This window comes from Ambystoma mexicanum, chromosome 13 (genome assembly GCF_040938575.1).
Source record: "Ambystoma mexicanum isolate Mex_15411 chromosome 13, UKY_AmexF1_1, whole genome shotgun sequence".
Taxonomy (NCBI): Eukaryota; Metazoa; Chordata; class Amphibia; order Caudata; family Ambystomatidae; genus Ambystoma; species Ambystoma mexicanum.
Genome location: NC_090938.1, coordinates 177,911,485 through 177,937,310, shown reverse-complemented (window position 1 = coordinate 177,937,310; position 25,826 = coordinate 177,911,485). Strand labels below are relative to the sequence as shown.

The 25,826-nt window shown below is 42.2% G+C and overlaps 1 protein-coding gene across 1 annotated transcript in view; it reads right to left on the bottom strand.

The window, feature by feature from the left end:
* LOC138521049 (phospholipid scramblase 1-like) overlaps positions 1 to 25,826 on the bottom strand; it is a 331,721-nt gene that overhangs the window by 193,073 nt on the left and 112,822 nt on the right. The gene's annotated exons all lie outside the window — the stretch shown is intronic.

The window sequence follows — 25,826 nt, the reverse complement described above, 5'->3', positions numbered from 1 at the left end:
ATAGTTATAAAGGTCCATTAAATATGGTTGTTGTTGTACGCTACAGAAAAGTATTTGGGACAGAAAATTGTTTATGTGCTTTTTTGTTTTTCTCTACTATACAATTGTCCATTACTTCCATTAGTACACAATAATGGACATTTTTGAGAATCTTATTGAGTAAAACTACTTTATTGAAAAAGTAGATGGACTCTATTATTTTTTTTTTACTTCTATTTTTGAACCATGAAACATAAAGGATAAAAAGAGGCAGGTGGACAGGGGATGATGTTGGGTGTGTGTTAATTTTAAGGTAGGGGGCAGTGTTTCTCATGCTCCTTGATTGCAGCCTCGAAAGCACTTTGCAATTGCTCTCCTCGCAGAGTGGTGTGTTGCAGTATATACACAGTATTGTTGTTTTGGAAAGTTATGGATCAACAGCTTCTTTTATGGCTTGCAAGGTAGCTGGTGGGATTTTGTGGCCCACATGAGTAGGCTATGTGATAGTAGTATTGGGTGAGGAAGATGAGGTAGAGGAAGACAGCCTACTACTTCCTGAGAAAGGAACAGCCTTTCTCAGAGCATCCCAGTGGTTGGATTTAGTGTGGCGGCACATGGAGGTGGTCCCATAGGAGTACTGGCCAGGTTGTTTGCGGCTGAGTGTAACGTTGCAGTCAGTGCATTTTACCTTGGCAGCCTTAGCCTTAGCCTTTGGCAAAGAACTGCTGCACCCATGATTGTTTCTGGGTACTAGAGGTAGCAATTTCCTCTACTTCATCTTCCTGGTCCTCTTGATTGTTTTCTGCATGATTGCGCTTCTTCCTTTGTGTAGGCCCTCCAGCTGATGGTGGTGGTAGAGATGGCTCCTGGGGAGAAGAGATGACAATAGCTGATGCCATTTTTGAAGATAAATAGCAGTTCTGCTTATATTCTTCGAAGGACGTGCTTTCTCCTGGATTGCAGATGGAGAGGAATAAGTCTAGGAGCTGTACAAGGGTAGACGTTCACTTTAAAACTTCCCAGATCAGCTAAAAATACAGTCCCTAGCTGTTCGTGAAAGACGGACGCATGCGCGGACATGTCATCATGGCGCACATGAGCGTATGGTCAAATGACACTGTCCGGAAAGTCTGCAGTGACATCAGACATTCGTGGACATCAGCAAACACAAAAACAGTGGAAAACATTTCAAAAACTGTACAGTTGTGTTAAAAATGTTGCTACGATGCAGGTAAGGCCACAGTTTTAAGTTAAAATGCTGCTATATTAGGCGTAAGTATTATGTTAGGAGGTTCTAGCAAATTAGGGTGCATTGGTAAAAAAACATGAAATTCATTGGAAAATCTTTGTTAAAGGGATGTTACGGTTAAGTTGCACTAATAAAAACCTATGAAGAACAATGAAAACACTTTCTTAAAGGGACGTTATGGTCAAGTTTCCCTAATAAAAACCTGTGAAATTCAATGAAAAAACCTTGGTAAAGGGAAGTTATGGTAACAAGTAAAACCGAAAAACACATCAAATTCATGCCACCACCCTGCACTGCTAAGACTAACACCCAGGACATCACAATTGTCATTGATGACATCACTGATATCATCACATATGTAGGCCACTTGTTTTTGTTCACTGACATATCTAGACCTTGTGGTTTTCTTGACTGAGAGTAAGGAATTAAAATTTTAAAATTGAAAAGATCCTTTATATCTATATGTTAATCTTGCCCTATGTTGTTGAAGTACTTTCCTTACGGTTTGGCCTCAGGTCATGGTGCACATACATGGGGAAATAAGCACAACTCAAGCGTACACTTCATTTGAATATATGATAATAAACTCTAATCTTATTGTCATTTTCTAGTGATAATCTTTATTTCCTTCATACTGAAGTTCCACTGTATGTGCCTCAGATTCCAATGCATTGTATCTCGCATCTTCACGCATAATACACCCTCCAATCAAACCACACGCTGCAGTACCGTGCTTACATGTCACTCCTAGACACGTCAACAAACTATCCAATCAGACGTCACAACATATCGACGTGAGTATGCTCGTGCCATTCGACGCAACCCATGCATAATGCATCAGCCAATCACAATGTATGCTGAGACTCTGCGTCCACACATGGGCTTTATACACATCAATGAACCAATCAATCACATGTTGAACTCTATCGACGCGGCTACACCCACGCCGTATGAAGACGCCCACGCATACAAGTCTGTTCAATCAGATGTCGCAGCAGTCTGTAGCAGCAAATAATCACTACACCCACAAAAAAATCATTTTACATTAATCATTGCTTTTTGTACTTGCCAGTGAAAAGGTTTCTGAGTAACTGAAAGCACTTTTGGCACTGTACTCTTTCAACTCTTCATACTTTTCCCCCAATTTTCCTCTACTCCTATTTTCCTTTGTCTTGTTATTTGTTTGGCTTGTCTATGTTTTTCTTTAGTTTATTGTTTTCATTTTTTTGTTTACTTTTTCATTTTTTGTAGCATTGTATTTTTAGTGTTGTCGTTTTTATTCTTTATATTTCCTCCCCGGTTGGACATACCAACATGTCTGACCACGAGAATAGGAGCAGTGAAGATGACGTCATCATTTAGGTTCCGAATCCTTCACCACCAAGGAAGAGGCAAACTGGTATGAAAAACTGCAGACAGTTGGCACTTCTTTAAAGTAAAGGAACACTGCACCAGAATAGAGGCGGAGGATTTACAGTGCTCCTTTTGCAACAAAACTCTACACCGTGGACCTTCCGATATACGTCTCAAAGTCTCGGGACATCGGTAATGATAAACCATCTGCTGCTAGTCCACTGGTATGACATTGATGATGATTACCGGAAAGCCCATGAACACCATTGAAAAAAGATGCAAGGGGCCCGTTCCTTGCACAGATGAACATCAGCAGCACCTGCAGAACCGGCCTCAACCAGTGCAGCACCAATTCCAACTGTAATGCACCATATACATCTGCAGTGGTATTCACTACAGTGACTCCTATTTTACCGTTACCCAATCTAAGCATGATGAAAGTCATGTGTAAAAGATGATGCGAATGGGTAGTCCAGGGAGATGCCACAATTGAGCAATGGCTGCAGATAATAGCCCAACATATGGCTACCTGTCAAGCTTTTTTTTTTTTTAAGTAGCCATTGCCCCCCCATTTTTTCCCCCAAAAATATAAACAAAACAAAATTTATAAAAATGATATAAGTTGGATTTTATTTTAATTCCCTTTGTTATATTTTTGATCCTTATGTATTTTCCTCCCCTATTCCACTCCCCTCTTTCAGTCCCCCAAAACGGTCCTTTTAAGGGCTACCTTTTATGTTACAAAAATAAATAAAATTGAACACAGACTGCACAAATATATTGCAAATATCTATTGCAATGTATTTTGTGCAGTTCTAGAACTCAAAATTGCAATTTCTTCCCTGTAGCCGCGGTTCAAAGAGGTGTTTATGTGCAGGTAAAACATCTCCAGCCATTGTTCACCGTGGCCATGTAAAAGCACTCTCACTATTCAATGACTGACACCGTAGCTACGGCTAGAATAACAAAAAAATAATTATATATTTGTTTGTGCACATATCTGCATTACACATATATTTATCAAACTTCTTAACAAATACGTTAATGAATGCTTGACTCTTACTTTCAGTTTTGATCTGTAAGAGAAAATGAAATATACTTCATACTAATGTTAAATGCAATTTACACAGGACACTATCACCACCTGAGTTTTCATGTAGTGTCACAAAATAAATACAAAATTATTCTTTTTTTTTTCTCACAATGGTAGTAAAATAATACTGATTGTATCGCAAGTACACAACCATTACCAGGTTGCATTCATTAATCATTCTGTAGAGGAAAAGAACTTCTCATTGGAGAAAAAAAACTCTGTTCTGCTCTTTTAAATATTCAAAGTTAAGTTATTACAAACTAGTTTTTGCATCAGCAAATTCTAAAAAGAGTTGCCTACAACATCCATAGTTCGTAGATTAATAAATGCATTTAGGTACAATGCACATATGTTACAAAACTGTACAAACATTACTTTGTGCTACATTTTGCAGATTAGTTTATCCAACCTTCACCAGGAAACCAAAACAGATAGCATAACCACGTCTTTAGTTTTACAAAGAAATACATGAAGACATGACAATACTGTAATATTATTTTGAGTATTCATCTTATTAAATTATAGTCATACCTATAATATAAATAATAAGTAGACAATAAAAATTGTTGTGAATAAAGATATTAATACTTAGCAAAAACTACACTAATAACCTAACAAATGTAATTTCCATACTTCTTATACAATCTGTGTGTGTCCATTGTTTGGCCATCGACACACATAAGAAGTTAATAATGACATTTCATATTATACATCCCATATTTTCAAAAGTCTTAAAACTACACATTATTATATAAACCTTTTTAACGCTAATACTGCTACACAGGGTTAAACACGTTTTTTTTACTTCACCATAATGTATTCTAAGTTATACAAATGATATCTATATTAGTGTTTCTTAACGTCTTTTATACTTTGGCATGTGTCCTTTTTCTGGCCACCTACACACCTTAGAAACTAATCCCAATAATACTAAACCTACTGTACAAAATTAAAGAACATACATGATTTAATGACTGAATAGATTATCTGACTTTTCTAAAAACTCCACACTGCACATAGAACATATTTCTACATTTAACAAACTAACCTGTTCAGTAAGTTATTTTGATTTTGTATTTTACTTGTTTTATAATGCAGCTTCCACACTCTTTGGCACTCAAAATAATGTACATGGAACCATTTCTGTAACCTAGCACTTATAGGAAACCCTTGCACACATTAAAATACACAATAAAATTAAATAGAAGATAGCAGAATGCTATTTTCTCCTCTAAATCATATAATCCTCACAATATTACCTCTACATTTATTTAGAACTGTTTTTGTTTTAAAAAACATCCTAGTAACAATCCATATCCTACTTTCTATAAAACACTTATTAGACTATTTTTCTATTGCACATTTTTATTTTGGATGTTTATATTCACAAAGAATAGTATACATATATTTTAAAACGTTTCTACTAACACATACACATCATAAATACCCCACTCACTCAAACTACTTGAAATCAAAAGTAGGAATTATTTTCCTGGAAACAGAGAAACACTGCAGATATCATCATGGCTGCCATGAAAACTGTGTGGCTGATTGGAGACAGTTGGCTGTTTCGGCTGCTGGCTTTTTTTGAGAAACTAAATATTACCAATGGACCAATATTACTAAATATTACCTTGGACGGGGGTTTCAATTCTTCCCAAATTGTAAGTCTGAGAAGTACAGGGCACCCAGACGTCATACTCATTAATTGTGGAGGCATATAAGAGGAATGTCCCTTACTTTAATGATGAAACAAGACATGGAAAAACGAATGGAACTATTTCCTCACACCATCTTCATCTTTTCCAATCTAACTCAGAGGCAAAAATGGAGATGGACCACCAGATTTAATGGTAAAATTGAGAAATCCTGGAGAAATGTTAATAAAGCAGTTTCCGCATTCATGACAGACCACAACCAATGATTGATTTCAAACAACAACATACAGTTCTAAATGGCCAATTTCTATAGGCATGACAGAGTAAACCTAACCGATAAAGGAAATGCAGTGTTCCTTGATAATATCAAAACAGTACTCCAATGTGGTTAAGTTCTACACTCAGTGTTCCCCCAAACAGTCCTTTTAAGGACTACTTATCATATATAAATAAAGTGCTGCAGAGTGTGTCTCTGTGTCTGAGTGCAGCGGTGCAACGGTGGACCGATGTAGGAAAGGCTGTTTCCTTCACATTTACTTTTCTCACTTCCTGTCTTTGAAGGCTCGGCAGTGGGATTTAAGTGCTGCACTGAAGGTGGAGGTGGGGCTTACCACCTTTAGGAGAACATAACATCCTGTGTTTTTCTCCTCGCATTGACCCCAGGTGAGCAAGACCCCCTTTAACCATTATCAGTTGGGTGCTCCCTTTGCCTTATGGGTAAATGTCTGGGTGATGTACACATGCTGACAGGCTTGGGAGTGCTCGGCCCCCTATCCCCCACTTGCCCATCTGTTGTCTGTGCTTTTATCCACCACATTTGGGGGCTGATACACCTATGGTTGTGTCAAGGAGTCGCAAGTAGTGGGATTGGACTGCCAGGATTGTCCTCTCCTACGATGTGACAGTGGCTTCTTGGTTTCCCTGACTCAAAGTTTTGAGGCATTGTCCCCCCTTCGACAATGCTGCCCTTCCAGTTGCCTCAAGTAACCTTTAACCTGGTGATAAGAGGTGGGCCGATAACTTTGACTTGTTGAGCGTATCTGTTTGTATTGTCACCTGATAACCATTAACCACTATGATGGTCGGGTCAGGCCGGTGGTCTGATCTACGTAGTGCTACCCTTCACAAAGGGAAGTGGACACAGAGCCGGACTCAAGCCAAGAAAGCCCACAAAGAGCCCCCCCGGAGATAGAAGGGGAAGAAGGACCACAGATGTAAGGAAGGGATCCCTTTTATCAGCCAATCCAGGATATATGGATTCTTTTCTGGCGCTGGGAACACTTCTGCCCAGTTTGGTGGCCTTGCTTGGGGGCCCTCCATATCCCTGCCTGAGTCCCAGGGCCCATGGCAGTGTGATACACAAGTTCCAACTAAGGCTGTACCGGTCCCTGTACAGGGGGGGAGAGCAAGGCATGTGCTCTGCTCTCTTGTTCACTGCAGTCACTTGATAACAATGGGTCCTTACTGAACTTGTGTAGAATTCTACAGGACAACACACAGAGCAGGCTCTGTACTAATAAGTCTGGAAACTCTACAAATTTGTTGGCTAGCCCTAATTTGGCTGACTTGGTCACGGACATGGAAGAGGAAGATGCCTCAAATTACGAGCCTGTATTACCAGGCCTAAGGCAGGAGAATGAACCAACAGTGGAAATGGTTGGGTTTTATTAATCCTCAACGACCTATCGGCTAAATTGGATGCTCTACTGGTTCTTTGTTCTGTTATTGCCTCGGATCAATGTGAGCTGAAAGCAGAAATGACTAATTTACTAGACACAAAGTTAGCCTCTAAATCGAATAGCCAGCCAGCTCCACACCCAGATTCCGGCAGGGGGAAATCACCTGCTGTACCAAGGAAAGAGCACCCAGTTGAACAGAAGAGCCGCATCCGGCCTGGTGTTGGGGGTGCACAAGGGTTGCCAGTGACAATTTTGGACTCTACTGAAGCCTCGGACATGTCCTGGAACTCTCAGGACTCATTCAACATCGCTGCAGTGAACGAGGAGGATGCACTGGGAGCTCTATGTGCTGCAATTTCCATGATGGAGTAATCTCTGCCCTCTGCGGATAATTTGCCCACTCGGGCTGAGCCTAGGCTGGATCCACGGCCCAACGCTATTAGAACTCACCCCCCACCATCCCGCTTGGCCTGCAATGGTCCTGGGGACGCGGTTGATAGAATGAAAAATGTGGCCCCAATTCGGACAGTGACTAGAAATCTGATGGATGGGACTAAGCGTACAGTGACGTCAAAAGGTCCCTTAGTCCGATGGACTGCCCCAATTAGCATTTCTCCTCCATGTCTGCCATGTGTGTACACTCAATCTGCCTTGGGGAAAGCCAATGGCAAAAACATAGCCAAAGAAGTGGTGGACTGTACACGGTACCTTACCCTCCCCTTGGGCTGGGCTTGAACACCTGGAGTAACGTAAGGGAAGCTAACATTGCCCAGGTACAAACATCTTTGGGGGCCAAAGCTGCTCTAGATAGTGTGAGGCTGGGGTGTTAAGCCCTCTAACAACTTGGAGTCTGGGGGATGGAGTACGTCTCTGAGATGTGGGCCTTACAGTATGCCCAGAGGAAATAGGGTGACATGCCTCATCAGACCTGGAAACTCTGTAACACTGAAAGAAGTGCAGTCTACAGATAGAAGTGCTTTTTTGAATAGATCTATGCTTCAGCGCCTTTGGGCTACATTTTGGTTAACATCTATCTCTTCCACCGACAAGGCACAACTGAAACTTCTTAAATGGGGGAGTGTGTTAAACTGCGTATTGATCAGATTTGTTTCCCTAATTTTTGTGTCATTGTTGTGAGCAAATGCGGGTTTCTACTGTCTATGGGGTTAAAACTGACCATGTGCAATGAATTAAGTACATCCTATAGCTATGTTCAATCTCCTAGGGAGGGCTTTTATATGGCAGGAAATCCTAGGCACATATACAGTGGAAAGAAAACCATCAGAGGTTTATTGTCTGGGCACCTGTCTATGGGCTTTGAAGCAGTCCACTGGGTTATGTCCCTACATAAAAGAGCTCCCCAGGAGACTAATCAGATAGAGCTAAACTGACCCCAGAGGGTTGCTATCTGGAACACTAGGGGGTTTAGTCATACGCTTGGTAAAGATGGGTCGGTTAAGACCCTGATGGAGTATGATATCTTCATGTTGCTGGAGACCTGGTTGTGCTGTGCTTTATTAATAGACGGGTACACTATCTATCAAGTCTCTGCTAATAAAGGGTCTCTTGGATAACCTTTTGGGGAGCGTATCATTGGCGTGAGACATAATATTTGGTCGTGTAGAGTGACTCCGATGACTGTAGGTGCCAACGTGCTGACAGTAGAATTATGGTCTGATATGCCAGAGGGTAAGTGGAGTTTGCTCCTCATTAACGTTTATGCACCTCCAGGTCTGGGCTCTACAAGCATGTTGTTTGAACAGCTGGAGGAAGTTCTTTTTGTGAATAAAAGAGTCTGTGGGGAGTACTATGTTCTTTTGGGAGGAGACCTAAATGCAAAATGCAAGGACGACGGACCCTGCACCCCAAGTGAAAATGTAGCCAAGCAGAGTATTATGTTACAAGTGGGGGGGGGGGGGTAATGACAAGGCCAATAGGTGGATCAAGTTCTAGAAACTATGGAATTTGACAATGTTCAACGGCAGAACTAAAGGTGACATCCCGGGGAAGTACTCATGGAATGGGAATCATGGTTAATCAACATTATATTATTACTTTGGAAATAATCCGTGCTTTATAGCTACTAAAGAGCTGAAGGTGATCGATAACGGAAAAAGTGAACACAATATATTGGCCATTTCCCTTAACATTGAGAACTCCCAGTAAGCAGCCGGTAAACAACCAACCCTAGTGGCAACCGCATTCACTGGACCACTACACAAATCCAGAAGATGGGTGAACAAATGAATAAACTCACAGAGGAAACATTTGGAAGCCTGGGTCTGTGTGGTCCTAATGAAATTGAGTCATGGATAAAGGACATGGGAGGAAAAATGGGATCCTGGGAGGTGCGACCAAACCGTAGCTATATTAAGCACTCACATAAGTTTGATAGTGCTATAAAAGAAGCAAAATGTGAGATGTGGTATGAGTTTAGGTCTATAAGGCAGGCGGGGATTGCGCCTAACGTGAGGGTGCTTAAAATGAAACAAATTAAAAATGACTATGCCTGCTGGTTACGTAGTGGGAAAAGCTCAACTTTAAATTCACACTGGCAACATATGTTGTCAGTGCTTTGTAAGAATGAACTCAGAAGTATTTGGGCGGAACTATCTAGTCCCAAAGGTGGCCCGAGAGTGAAAATCTTTAATCCTAACCAAGAAGATAGATGGATGGATTATTTGAAGGAGAGAGCAGGGGTAGAAGTAGACGAAGAACCCCTGAGCTACCAACTGAAGGGGTGGTGTTTAGATGTTGAGGAACAGGAGATTGAAAGGGTAATACAGCGCCTTAAAGTCTCAAGAGCTCCCAGGCCGAACACGCTCGCCAATATGGTCCTTAATGAAAATCCAGTCAGATGGACTTGCATACTCAAACTCTTGTTTAATAAAGTTTGCAGCTCTCAGATCATTCCACACTCCTGGCAGCAGTCAATATTAATTCCAGTCTATAAGAAAGGGGACTAACTTATGCCTGACAATTATGTTGTTACAGGGAAACATTTTTCCATATTTACCTTGAGGGCCCTTGAAAGCTGGGAGGCTAGCATTGACCTCTTGCACTTTACCCAAACTGGGTTTTGGTCCGTTTTTAGCACAGAGCACAATTTGAGGGTTCTAGATGTACTTACTTGGGGAGCATCAGTGGCGGGTGGAGCGACCCTGTATGTCACTTTTGTAGACTTTCGAGCTGCCTTTGACGGAGTCAACCGTGAGAAGCTATGGGCTAAAATGAGAAACAGGGGGTGCTCGGAATAGCTTAGTATTCTTAGGGGCTTGCACTAAAACACTCAAGCCCGTATACAGCTGGACGACCAGGGCACCATGTCATCTCTGATGCAGATTTACAGGGGAGTTAGGCATGGGTGCCCTCTGGCCCTTTTTTGTATAACCTATACATGGCAGATTTACCGAAACACTTTGGGCTAGAAGCTGGGTGCTTCCCACAGATTGGGAATCACCCAATTCCGTGCATGTTGTATGCAGACAATCTGATCATGTTTAATCACTCCTTGTCAGGTGCTTGTTATGATGTAAATGTAAGTTAAAACAAGTTCATACAAAATGTATTACCAGATCCTAGTTAAACATTGAGCTGCACTATGAGCTCATTAAGTTCTAAGAATGTTATTCTAAGAATGTTGATGAGTTACAGTAGAGACTGCAGGGAGAGAGCCATGTTGGCACTCGGCTCTCATAGGCCGCTGTCGCTGTAATGAAATAAATTACTGTTTCTTCATCACTGCTGCCTGGAGCCCTTACTTCCTCATTGGCGACGAGGATGGCTCTCAGCAGTGTCTCCGTACTCCTTTGAAGTCTCGTGATAGCGCGGCCTGCATTATTCCACACTCCCGTGCGACAGCGGACGCTGCAGGAAGGTCAGGAGGAGCGGAACAACAGGTCAGCAGGCGCGTCCCCTGGGGGTGTAATCTTGCCTTCCCCATTACTGTATTGACTCTGTCTCAAAGCAACAGTGTTTACTTTCAAGGATCCCTAGCATTGACATTATCGTTGCTGAGCAACCTGCCCATGCAGTTCTGGCAAGTTTCAGGAGCCAGCCATTATGACATGTATCCATTATGTGGATGAGCAGCCATCACGTTCCAATTCAGACTGATGTAAGGAGGATTGTGACATCATACACAAGGGATTGTACTCATACAAGACTGATCCCTTTGTCTGCATAGCACAGCACTGTCACTGCTCAGTCTGTGCATCCACTGGGCATACTTGAACTGATCCAGAGTCTATTGGTTGCATCTAGCAAGCCCATTCTTTACCACCTTTTTACCGCTTAAGACATGGCAGCTTCAATACCTCCGCCAATGTCATTTTTGAATGAACCTGGACGCCCCCAAGTTAGGTGGGACAGGTGGAAAGACATGTTTGAAAACTACCTGGTCACAATGGGAGGAGAGAGATTCAGCTCAACTTGCAAAAAGGCATTATTACTTCACAATCTTGGTGTGGAAGGCCGTGCAGTGCTTGATGGGTTAGGCAGTACACAAGCTGGTGAAGCGGAGGACACAGATGAATATGCCCTTGCGATTAAACAACTCAAGGATCATTTTGAGCCTAAAAAAAATGTTACATTCGAGAGGCACAAGTTCTTTCAGCTTACGCAGGAGTCCTCAGAATCCGTGGAATCGTACATAGCCTCATTAAGAACATTAAGCCACTCCTGTGAATTCGAACATCTATCTGACTCGTTAATTAGAGATCAGTTAGTGAGGTGGACAAATAATGTTAGGATACAGGAGAAATTTTTGGCAAAAGACATGAAGTTGGATGAAGCAGTGGACCTAGCCAGAAGCATAGAACAAACCTCACAATATGTCAAAGAACTGAAGTTTGACAAACAGAGTACCCAAGCTGTGTGCGCAGTTGATCACAGGAAGAGACTTAATGTCAATACAAGCAGGAAAGGAACATGGGGTGCGAAGTGTACCAGATGTGGCAGTGTCAAGCATGGTCCGAATTACCCTTCGTGCCCAGCAAGGAATGCTGAATGTTTCAAGTGTAGGACCAGAGGACATTTCGCTAATGTATGCAAGAGGTCATCAATAAATCTCTTAGAAACCGGAGACAACCAAGAAGAAGGTGCTCACTCAGCTTACAACATGCAGGAGGTATACTCCTCGTAAGACAACCCCAGACATGTCTTCGAGATTTCGACCATTGGAGGAGGAGACAGCAAAGGTCCAACAGATGTTTTTGTAATTGATGGTCAAGAAATACTCATGAAAGTTGATACATGTTCCCCATGGACCATCATTTCTAAAGAGACATTTAAAGATGTTCTAAAAAAGGATGAATCAATGCTGGATCCACCAAGAATTCGGCCCTGCGGCTATGCGGAATCCCCTATTGAGATGCTGGGACAGTTTACTGCAAGTGTGCAATACAGAGGTGGAGAATGCATAGCTGACATTTTGGTTGCAAGAAAGGGAGCCTCCCTTTTAGGTTGGGAGGAACAAAGGAAGTTGTGAGTCAGGGTGCAAGCTAGTGCCACTGAGCCTGTCACCATTGCCGAGATTGATGATATGTGGTCAAGAGAGTTCCCAGAGGTCTTCACCGAAGGTCTGGGCAGACTCAAGAACTTCGAACACCATATTAGACTAAAGAAAGAATCTCAGCCTATTGTTCATAAAGTGAGACATGTGCCGTTAAACATGAGAGCGCAACTACGCAGTGAACTCGATAACTTAGTAGATAAGGGTGTCATTGAACCTGTTGAGGCCACAGAGTAGTTGTCCCCCATTGTTTTAGTGGCCAAAAATAATGGTAAATTAAGTCTGTGTGTAGATTTGCGCAGTCTTAATCACAATATTCTGGTGGAGAGACATCCCCTACCCAACATTTCCGAGACACTCTCCACTCTTGGCGAACCCAAATTGTTCTCTGTCATTGATCTCTCTGCTGCCTATCACCAAGTTCCCCTTTCCCGAGAATCGCAACATCTCACTGCCTTTATCACACCTGAAGGCACTTATAAATACAATCGCATGCCATTTGGGTTGGCCTCGGCCGCATCTGTGTTCCAAAAGGTGATGGAGGAAGTGTCAAAAGGGTTGGAAAATGTTAAGGTGTTTCAAGATGACATTCTGATTTTTGAAAGTAATGAGCATGAGCATGACAGAGTACTTAGGGCAGTACTATGCAGACTAAAAGAGGCTGGGTTAACGGTCCAAAGAAGCAAATGTGAAATAAGGGTTGAGGAAGTGGAGTATCTGGGACACAAAGTTTCGAAAGAAGGTATTTCTCCCAAAAAGTCACTCATAGAAAGCATTAGTAATACTCCTCAGCCCCAAGACAAGGACCAACTACGTTCTTTCATGGGACTAGCGGAATATTACCATAAATTTGTGAATGGCTTTGCATCCATCTCATCTCCATTGAGGGAGTTACTAAAAAAGAACGTGAAGTACACATGGTCCAAAGAGTGTCAGGAAGCATTCTTGCAAATCAAAGATTGTATAGTCAAGGCCCCATCCTTAAGTGGATTCATGTTTGGCAGGAAAACGTTGCTTTCAGTTGATTCTAGTACCCTTGGCTTAGGAGCAGTTTTGACTCAGTTTGACTCAGGTAAAACTGAATACACAATTGCATTTGCATCCAGGCCACTTAGAGGAGCAGAAAAAAATTACTTGGTCATTGAAAGAGAGGCACTAGCAGTATTTTGGGCAGTCACGCACTTCAAGTTCTTTCTAGGGGGTCGACCTTTTATTGTCAGATCAGATCACAAGCCTTTGGTTCAATTGATGAACGGTTCTGAGTGGGCCAAAGGGTCTCCAAGAGTTTCGACGTGGATGGTAGAACTCTTGGGTTATAATTTCAAGGTGTGTTACATTCCCGGGAGGGAGAATGTGGTACCAGATTGTTTATCCAGATTACCTGTGTGTGATGGTGAATTGGAGGGAGCACCTGAATTTCAAGATGTGAGCATTGCAGAAATTGAGCATGATGCCATTGATAAAGAGATGTGGATAAGAGCTGGTGAGGAGGATTTAATATTGAATCAAGTTATGATTTGGACCAGAGAAGGATGCCTCACAAGAATATTGTGGGAAAAGAGTTTGACAGATATTTTGGTGTGAAGGACGAGTTAAGTATGTCTGAGGATGGATGTAAACTTAGAAAAGGAAATAGGATAATACCCCCCAGTGGAGTCAGATCTCATTTAGTAAATATAGCACATCAAGGTCACCTGGGCATGGGAGGAACAAAGAGATATTTGCGGCAATATTTCTGGTGGCCCGGGATTGACAGCGATGCAGAGAAGTGTGTTAGGGGTTGTAGAGAGTGTGGTAAGAGTGACAAGACCAAGATGGTTAGAGAAGTACCAATAAATCCTGTCAAAGTACCGAGTGAACGATGGCAAAAAGTTGCAGTTGATTTGATAGGACCATTACAAAACCTTGACACTGGGTATAAATACATTGTTATGTTAGTAGACTACCATTCCAAATGGATTGAATGGAAGGCTTTGCGTGAGGCAACCACTGCAGAGATGGTGTTATTCTTCGAGGAAGTGTTTTACAGGGAGGATTTCCCGACAGAATTAATCACTGATAACAGAGTACAATTCTGTTCTGAAAGGATGTTAACTTTCTTGAAGAAATTTTGCATCAAACACACTAGAACTGCTTTATATCATCCAAGGGCCAACGGCCTCGTTGAGAGAGCCAATATGTTCATAAAGGGTGGTTTGCAATTGGCCATGGCTTCTAATCTAAGATGATTTGGTGTAGTAAGAGAAATGATATGGAACTACTGTACCACACCACACTTAGTTACAAATGTATCTCCGTTCATGTCATTGAAAGGGAGACAACCTGGAACAAAACTATGTCCAGGGTGGATGGATTTAGCCAAGAGTTCCAATATTGATCGCAAGAGAATTATGACTCTCATCAAAGAAGCACAGGAGGTGTACAAAGAAAGATTTGATGAGGGCAAGAGTGTCAAAAGTAATACCTGGAAAGTGGGAGATTATATTCTCATAAAGAACCCTAGATTCACTCCCAAATGTGTAGAAAGCAAATACATTGGTCCCAAGAAAATATCTGCGGTAAGAAACAATGTAGTAATTGTAGAAGGGGGGGAGTGTTGGTCAACGTCCAGAATTGTGAAATGTCCAGAATGCATGAAGGACAATGCACATGATAAACATGACAATGGTGAACATGACAATGGTGAATTTGCTAATAACAGTATCAGAGACTCTAATGTCATACATAAGTGTTCCAAGGATGACAACAATTCAAGGTCTGCTGCAGAGACACATTCAAATAGAGTCAAGAACAAACCCAGCTGGTTTAAGGATTATTATGTGGAGTAAACAGCTGTATGCACGTAAGGGATGAGATGTGTTATGATGTAAGTGTAAGTTAAAACAAGTTCATAAAAATGTATTACCAGATCCTAGTTAAACATTGAGCTGCACTATGAGCTCATTAAGTTCTAAGAATGTTATTCTAAGAATGTTGATGAGTTACAGTAGAGACTGCAGGGAGAGAGCCATGTTGGCACTCGGCTCTCATACGCCGCTGTCGCTGTAATGAAATAAATTACTGTTTCTTCATCACTGCTGCCTGGAGCCCTTATTTCCTCATTGGCGACGAGGATGGCTCTCAGCAGTGTCTCCGTACTCCTTTGAAGTCTCGTGATAGCGCGGCCTGCATTATTCCACACTCCCGTGCGACAGCGGACGCTGCAGGAAGGTCAGGAGGAGCGGAACAACAGGTCAGCAGGCGCGTCCCCTGGGGGTGTAATCTTGCCTTCCCCATTACTGTATTGACTCTGTCTCAAAGCAACAGTGTTTACTTTCAAGGATCCCTAGCATTGACATTATCGTTGCTGAGCAACCTGCCCATGCAGTTCTGGCAAGTTTCAGGAGCCAGCCATTATGACATGTATCCATTATGTGGATGAGCAGCCATCACGTTCCAATTCAGACTGATGTAAGGAGGATTGTGACATCATACACAAGGGATTGTACTCATACAAGACTGATCCCTTTGTCTGCATAGCACAGCACTGTCACTGCTCAGTCTGTGCATCCACTGGGCATACTTGAACTGATCCAGAGTCTATTGGTTGCATCTAGCAAGCCCATTCTTTACCACCTTTTTACCGCTTAAGACATGGCAGCTTCAATACCTCTGCCAATGTCATTTTTGAATGAACCTGGACGCCCCCAAGTTAGGTGGGACAGGTGGAAAGACATGTTTGAAAACTACCTGGTCACAATGGGAGGAGAGATTCAGCTCAACTTGCAAATAGGCATTATTACTTCACAATCTTGGTGTGGAAGGCCGTGCAGTGTTTGATGGGTTAGGCAGTGCACAAGCTGGTGAAGCGGAGGACACAGATGAATATGCCCTTGCGATTAAACAACTCAAGGATCATTTTGAGCCTAAAAAAAATGTTACATTCGAGAGGCACAAGTTCTTTCAGCTTACACAGGAGTCCTCAGAATCCGTGGAATCGTACATAGCCTCATTAAGAACATTAAGCCACTCCTGTGAATTCGAACATCTATCTGACTCGTTAATTAGAGATCAGTTAGTGAGGTGGACAAATAATATTAGGATACAGGAGAAATTGTTGGCAAAAGACATGAAGTTGGATGAAGCAGTGGACCTAGCCAGAAGCATAGAACAAACCTCACAATATGTCAAAGAACTGAAGTTTGACAAACAGAGTACCCAAGCTGTGTGCGCAGTTGATCACAGGAAGAGACTTAATGTCAATACAAGCAGGAAAGGAACATGGGGTGCGAAGTGTACCAGATGTGGCAGTGTCAAGCATGGTCCGAATTACCCTTCGTGCCCAGAAAGGAATGCTGAATGTTTCAAGTGTAGGACCAGAGGACATTTCGCTAATGTATGCAAGAGGTCATCAATAAATCTCTTAGAAACCGGAGACAACCAAGAAGAAGGTGCTCACTCAGCTTACAACATACAGGAGGTATACTCCTCGCAAGACAACCCCAGACATGTCTTCGAGATTTCGACCATTGGAGGAGGAGACAGCAAAGGTCCAACAGATGTTTTTGTAATTGATGGTCAAGAAATACTCATGAAAGTGGACACATGTTCCCCATGGACCATCATTTCTAAAGAGACATTTAAAGATGTTCTAAAAAAGGATGAATCAATGCTGGATCCACCAAGAATTCGGCCCTGCGGCTATGCGGAATCCCCTATTGAGATGCTGGGACAGTTTACTGCAAGTGTGCAATACAGAGGTGGAGAATGCATAGCTGACATTTTGGTTGCAAGAAAGGGAGCCTCCCTTTTAGGTTGGGAGGAACAAAGGAAGTTTTGAGTCAGGGTGCAAGCTAGTGCCACTGAGCCTGTCACCATTGCTGAGATTGATGATATGTGGTCAAGAGAGTTCCCAGAGGTCTTCACCGAAGGTCTGGGCAGACTCAAGAACTTCGAACACCATATTAGACTAAAGAAAGAATCTCAGCCTATTGTTCATAAAGTGAGACATGTGCCGTTAAACATGAGAGCGCAACTACGCAGTGAACTCGATAACTTAGTAGATAAGGGTGTCATTGAACCTGTTGAGGCCACAGAGTAGCTGTCCCCCATTGTTTTAGTGGCCAAAAATAATGGTAAATTAAGACTGTGTGTAGATTTGCGCAGTCTTAATCACAATATTCTGGTGGAGAGACATCCCCTACCCAACATTTCCGAGACACTCTCCACTCTTGGCGAACCCAAATTGTTCTCTGTCATTGATCTCTCTGCTGCCTATCACCAAGTTCCCCTTTCCCGAGAATCGCAACATCTCACTGCCTTTATCACACCTGAAGGCACTTATAAATACAATCGCATGCCATTTGAGTTGGCCTCGGCCGCATATGTGTTCCAAAAGGTGATGGAGGAAGTGTCAAAAGGGTTGGAAAATGTTAAGGTGTTTCAAGATGACATTCTGATTTTTGAAAGTAATGAGCATGAGCATGACTGAGTACTTAGGACAGTACTATGCAGACTAAAAGAGGCTGGGTTAACGGTCCAAAGAAGCAAATGTAAAATAAGTGTTGAGGAAGTGGAGTATCTGGGACACAAAGTTTCGAAAGAAGGTATTTCTCCCAAAAAGTCACTCATAGAAAGCATTAGTAATACTCCTCAGCCCCAAGACAAGGACCAACTACGTTCTTTCATGGGACTAGCGGAATATTACCATAAATTTGTGAATGGCTTTGCATCCATCTCATCTCCATTGAGGGAGTTACTAAAAAAGAACGTGAAGTACACATGGTCCAAAGAGTGTCAGGAAGCATTCTTGCAAATCAAAGATTGTATAGTCAAGGCCCCATCCTTAAGTGGATTCATGTTTGGCAGGAAAACGTTGCTTTCAGTTGATTTTAGTACCCTTGGCTTAGGAGCAGTTTTGACTCAGTTTGACTCAGGTAAAACTGAATACACAATTGCATTTGCATCCAGGCCACTTAGAGGAGCAGAAAAAAATTACTTGGTCATTGAAAGAGAGGCACTAGCAGTATTTTGGGCAGTCACGCACTTCAAGTTCTTTCTATGGGGTCGACCTTTTATTGTCAGATCAGATCACAAGCCTTTGGTTCAATTGATGAACGGTTCTGAGTGGGCCAAAGGGTCTCCAAGAGTTTCGACGTGGATGGTAGAACTCTTGGGTTATAATTTCAAGGTGTGTTACATTCCCGGGAGGGAGAATGTGGTACCAGATTGTTTATCCAGATTACCTGTGTGTGATGGTGAATTGGAGGGAGCACCTGAATTTCAAGATGTGAGCATAGCAGAAATTGAGCATGATGCCATTGATAAAGAGATGTGGATAAGAGCTGGTGAGGAGGATTTAATATTGAATCAAGTTATGATTTGGACCAGAGAAGGATGGCCTCACAAGAATATTGTGGGAAAAGAGTTTGACAGATATTTTGGTGTGAAGGACGAGTTAAGTATGTCTGAGGACGGATGTAAACTTAGAAAAGGAAATAGGATAATACCCCCCAGTGGAGTCAGATCTCATTTAGTAAATATAGCACATCAAGGTCACCTGGGCATGGGAGGAACAAAGAGATATTTGCGGCAATATTTCTGGTGGCCCGGGATTAACAGCGATGCAGAGAAGTATGTTAGGGGTTGTAGAGAGTGTGGTAAGAGTGACAAGACCAAGATGGTTAGAGAAGTACCAATAAATCCTGCCAAAGTACCGAGTGAACGATGGCAAAAAGTTGCAGTTGATTTGATAGGACCATTACAAAACCTTGACAATGGGTATAAATACATTGTTATGTTAGTAGACTACCATTCCAAATGGATTGAATGGAAGGCTTTGCGTGAGGCAACCACTGCAGAGATGGTGTTATTCTTCGAGGAAGTGTTTTACAGGGAGGATTTCCCGACAGAATTAATCACTGATAACAGAGTACAATTCTGTTCTGAAAGGATGTTAACTTTCTTGAATAAATTTTGCATCAAACACACTAGAACTGCTTTATATCATCCAAGGGCCAACGGCCTCGTTGAGAGAGCCAATATGTTCATAAAGGGTGGTTTGCAATTGGCCATGGCTTCTAATCTAAGATGGTTTGGTGTAGTAAGAGAAATGATATGGAACTACTGTACCACACCACACTTAGTTACAAATGTATCTCCGTTCATGTCATTGAAAGGGAGACAACCTGGAACAAAACTATGTCCAGGGTGGATGGATTTAGCCAAGAGTTCCAATATTGATCGCAAGAGAATTATGACTCTCATCAAAGAAGCACAGGAGGTGTACAAAGAAAGATTTGATGAGGGCAAGAGTGTCAAAAGTAATACCTGGAAAGTGGGAGATTGTATTCTCATAAAGAACCCTAGATTCACTCCCAAATGTGTAGAAAGCAAATACATTGGTCCCAAGAAAATATCTGCGGTAAGAAACAATGTAGTAATTGTAGAAGGGGGGGAGTGTTGGTCAACGTCCAGAATTGTGAAATGTCCAGAATGCATGAAGGACAATGCACATGATAAACATGACAATGGTGAACATGACAATGGTGAATTTGCTAATAACAGTATCAGAGACTCTAATGTCATAGATAAGTGTTCCAAGGATGACAACAATTCAATGTCTGCTGCAGAGACACATTCAAATAGAGTCAAGAACAAACCCAGCTGGTTTAAGGATTATTATGTGGAGTAAACAGCTGTATGCACGTAAGGGATGAGATGTGTTATGATGTAAGTGTAAGTTCAAACAAGTTCATAAAAATGTATTACCAGATCCTAGTTAAACATTGAGCTGCACTATGAGCTCATTAAGTTCTAAGAATGTTATTCTAAGAATGTTGATGAGTTACAGTCGAGACTACAGGGAGAGAGCCATGTTGGCACTCGGCTCTCATAGGCCGCTGTCGCTGTAATGAAATAAATTACTGTTTCTTCATCACTGCTGCCTGGAGCCCTTATTTCCTCAGTGCTCGGGCTAGGTTTAACACTTTGGTAGGGTTCACAGGAGATAATGATTTAACAATCAACCTTGGGAAGACCAAGGTAATGACTGTTTTGTCTAAAAGAATAAAGCATACACGTTTTGATACCAGCTTGGGTAAGATCGTCTATGTGGATTCATACCCATACCTGGGGCTTCTGGTGAGGGCCAACAGGGCCTATAAGGTCATCAAGGAGGCAAAAAGTATAAAGGCGAGGCAACTGTCGATCTTAATAAGATCTTTTTCGGCTACAACTGCTGTATACGCTTGATGGAACTATAGCTCCTTACTCCCAGAGTTTCTGCCCAGCGATAATCTACGGGCTGGAGTCTCTCTGTATGGGCAACTACAGGTGGCTGGACATTTTGGAAGGCCACTTCTGGAAACAATTATTAAAATTGAGCCTCTCCACCCCAACTGAGTATCTCCAACTAGAGTTAGGTTTGTTATCGCTGAAAGGGCATTTGATAACAAGACAGGGCCTACTGTACATAAAAGCCAACTCTTGCCCATGATGTAAATTACTCGCCACGCATAGCAAGACAGAATGTTGCCTTAATATACAGTGTGAAACAGAATATGGCCGTATGATGGCCCAGATACATGACTGGATAGGATGGATCCCAGATTTTAATCGAGGGACGAGTATACATACTTTGAATCAACTGTAATTACCAGCATTTGTCCTTCCTTAAGAATTATAAGCATGTGGCAAATGTGACTCACACCTACTTTCAAACACAAAGATACCTGAGTCAATGTCCATGCCCGGCAATGCAGTCTTTTTATTTAAAACTATACACTAATCAATTACCATTACTCATATTCACTGGAGTTAGGTAAGGGGATAGGACATGCCATATTTTTAAAGTCACATGGGTGCTTGAAACCCCTCGACATGTCCTGACCCAGTGCAGAGAACTAAGAGCGGTATAGATGACTGCTCCGGGGGACTTCATACATGGACACAAGGTGGTAAAAGAAGATGACTTCTGGACATACTGCTTAAATGCAGGAACTGAAAGAATTAAGCTCATCTTGTCCCGTTTATGGTGTTGGGTTGCCAAAAGACTTGTGGAGGTTAATAATGTGATGACAGTAAATGAAACTGTGGTTGAGTTATAGGTCTGTGTTCTGTGTACCTATTCACTCCTTATTGTTTTCCAGAACTGGCCCCCACATTAGTTTAGTATTTATTTATTAAGTGAACGTGTGGTTGTTCCCTCACCGGTTTTAACCAAATCTCGTTTAGATACAGAGATTTGATTTGAGTTTTTATGTGTTAGGAGTGACTACCTCGGAATTTGGATCTCTGATCCATGTCACTCTTCCCTCGTCCTCATTTTCAATGGTTATTATCTGTTGTGTCGTGGTTTTCTGCCCCTCATTGGTAAAGGCATTTGGGCTTACCACTTGGATTTGATATTTTAGACTGTTCGACTTGGGCTTCCTTTGGAGGTCCGACTTGGGCTTAGGTGGAGTAGTCTGAATTTGATTTGTGAATTTTAAATTTTCAAAAATTGGGATTTTGAAATTTTTAATCTTTGAATCCTGTATTCTGTCTGAAACAAATGATGATCTCATTATGAACATTTTTATTTAAAATGTATTGTTGTAAAAGTTAATTGAACTACATACAATTAAATACATCAAAAGTATATAAATAAACAAATACAAAAAATAATAACAAAAAAAATATTTTATTGTACCTGCCGCTACAGTTCATTGACTTTTATCATAGATGCATTTACAAAATGCTAGTTGAGAAGGAGACTGACTTTAACTTTTATACTACTATACAACTTTAATAATCAGTACAGAACAACAATGCTCATGTACTTATATGAAATAACAGAAAAATATTAAAATATATTAAAATATGTAACAAAAAGGTAGGTAGGCTAACATTCAACAGCCACACAATATAAAACCATGATTGAAAATGCACACGGTAAAATACATTCTATTGTACACCCACCTGCGAGGCAAGAAACCTTGGGATAATTTTTTACTCCTCTCTCTCCTTCCGATCTCACATTTCGGACATCTCTAAAAAGTCTAACTATCAGCTAATTACACACAAAAAGAGGCTGAGGGAGTGGCACTGCCCATTGCTAACCAACCCTCATTAAAGTTATTCACCTTTATCAACAGACATTAGGGTTAGATCAGCTGCTAATACTGTTTTTTCAATGTGATGACAGGGGTGAGACCAGAAACCTACTAAACCTGTTAATGTGTACACTACATTTAATTCAGAAGCCCACAACAGGGCTGACTTAAAAAATAAACAAGTTTATTCACATGTAAAAGAAATCCTTAAAAAGTGCCACAAGTGGTCACCATAACAAATCAACACAGAAAGAGAATACACAAATAATTCAATAGTGTTAACTGACATAGATATAGACAGTGCCAAAATGTTACAGACAGTAGAACAATAGGTCAAAAGTGCTTGTTCGGATGACCTAAAATATCAGTGGTGTCATGAAAGTGTCATGTGCTGTGCAGATACGCATGTCAACTTAATCTAACACTCCATTCAAACTCACCATTGCTCATTCATCCACATACATACAAGTCATTCCACCATGTTTCTTTCCAAAATGTAACAGGTGCAAGAATTGTGCATGGAAATTCTTCAGGGACTGTCAACATAGAGTAACAAACAAAACACTGTAATTAACAATGTGCAAAATCTGCTAAGTCACGACAAGGTATATATCCTGCCAGTACCAAAAACAATCTAAATTTGACATCAAAACACATAGGAGTGTCGCAAAAGGACACTTCACGAGCCTTAGAATGCTCAATATCGGGTAAATGATGTGTCCTCATCGTGGCTGCTAGTGTCACCGCGGATCACCATATGATGCTCAATATGCTGTATTCCAAGTAATATGGGCGCGGAAGCACAAGATGGTGTCGGCCGCACGTACAACAGTGCCTCCCATAATGGAGGTAATTGCCAGTAGGGATGATAAGCATAGAATAGTCAAAATCGAGGTGCTTTTCTACTCGGTGAAGGAGGCACCTTAGGTTGATGCTGCTGGGCAAGCACTGGTGTAACAGCTTCGGAGGAGCAGGTGTGGCTGTAACTCCTAGTAAAGTCACGATGTTGCAAGCTGTTCATGTGGAGGCTGCTGAGAAAAGCGTTGCGAATCACGGTATAAGCGGAACCACCGCAGGTTGTACGTGTGGTACACGGTTGGGTTCCCAGTGCATCTGAGTCCGGAGAGCTGCTATCAGCTAAACCTCCTCAGAGGTACTCTACTTTTTCTCATTTTCCCCCAGTGGCTCACTGACTCCAGAGCCCTGGTTCTCTCTAGGCTGGACTACTGCAGCAGCCTCTTCCTCAACCTCCCTTCTTCTGTCCTGCACCCTCTGCAACTCATCCAGAACAGAACAGCAAGACTTATCCTTGGACTCAAGCCCAGGTACAGCATCTCTCTGGCGCTGAAATACCTTCACTGGCTCCCTGTCACTGCAAGGATCAAGTTCAAGACTCTCTGCATTATTCACAAGGCTTTCTGGGGCCTGGGAACTACCTACCTGCAACGCTGCCTACCTAAATACTGTCCCTCACGAGCCCTCCGCTCATCTACCTCCAACCTTCTGCGAGTGAGCCGGTATTCCAAGCAGAGATTTGGAGGGAGATCCTTATCCTAGGCAGGTGCTTCTGTCTGGAATAGCCTCCCTGCCGCCCTCAGTCTAGAGCCTGATCTTCTTAAGTTCCGTAAACTCCTCAAGACCTTCCTCTCCTCCTCTTCCTTCTCTCTCCCTCTACCCTGCTAACCTAACTCTCTGCTCTTTCCCTCTCTCTCTCCTCTTCCTTACAGATTACCAACGTGCTGCGTGGTGTACCTCAGAGTCTCACAGGTCCCTACCAGCACAGCCAGTCCTCTTTCACACTTGTCTCGGGGCCCTACACCCCACCCAAACTCACTGCACTTGAGAATTAACCCAAGAGAGTGGCTCTCTCTGCACTTACAACTGTCTCTACCGACATGCCTGAAGATCGACTATCTGTTCTTCCTTGTCTTCACCCCTTAATTGCACTGGTAAACCAGCAGAATTGCTGTCAGGCCTATACTTGTACGTCAAACTGTTAAATGTATTTTTTGCACTTACTTTGCATGTGCAGACTACTATTGTCATAGAATTCCAAGGGCTCTGAGTGAGTGTTTTTTTCCCCCTGTTCCCACTTTCCTTGAGCGCTTTGAAACACTTGCCTGTGCATAGGTGCTTTATAAATAAATAATACCATACCATGACATATCATCTAAAACTACACTACAATTCCTCCTTTTCATATTAATTTTGTTAAACTATTTTCTTATATTTCTCTCCAAAGTCTCACATGCTCAAAAGTCTGAAAAGACACATCCAAAATAAAAAAGACTCTCTAATACTTACCAAGTCTCTGACCCTGGCCAGGGATTTTTCACCCCAGACAAGACTATACCAATACAAAGAATTTAAAAATATATATAAAACACTGACACCGCAAACTATACAGCCACACATACCGAACTACACATACCCGTGCTATTTGTAGTCTTTTGTAGCCTCGAATGAAGCCGCAATTATCATCGAAATGGCAGATAAATAAATGTTTCCCTGTCCCCCAGACCCTCACCAATTGCCCCCTAGGGTTGTGGCCATTGCTGAAGGCCATGGCTAGTGGGCCGGTGTAGGAAACGTGTTGGAGCAATATGTGGAGTTGCCACAGGTGAACGCCATGGGCATTGGCCATGGCCGGAGGCCATGGCTACTAGGACTGGAAGAAAGCTATTGGGGCAGCATATAAAGGGGCCACGGCTGAAGGACGGAACCAATGGTCATGGGCGAAGGCCATGGCTAGGGAGTAAGAAAGAAAGGTAATGTTATTAAATATACAGCTGTTTACCTGACATGTACCAACACGAGGGTGAGGCAGAGTCAGGCAATTGACAATAACAACACACACTTGACAGCCCTTTACCTTCCCCACAGTGATAAAAGATGGAGCACGAGAGCACACTACGAGCAAGGCCAACCACACGAGGAAGCAGCTATTCCAAGACGGCAGTTCAAATGGAGAAGAAAGGCAGCAAAAGCTTAAAGAACGACAAGGACAAGGATGGAAGTGCTCTTGTCCTTTTCAACCCAGACTTGCAAAGACTCCAAAAAAGGAAAAATAAGACTGGGATTTACAGCTGACGTGTGGAGTAAAAGATGTCAACGGTGCACGGGGTCCTCCCGCATTGATAGCACAGGCGGGGAGGCACGCTGGCTACCGTGGTACCGTCCTTGACTCCAGAAGCAAGACAAGCCAATGGGTACAGCCGGTGAGTCAGAGA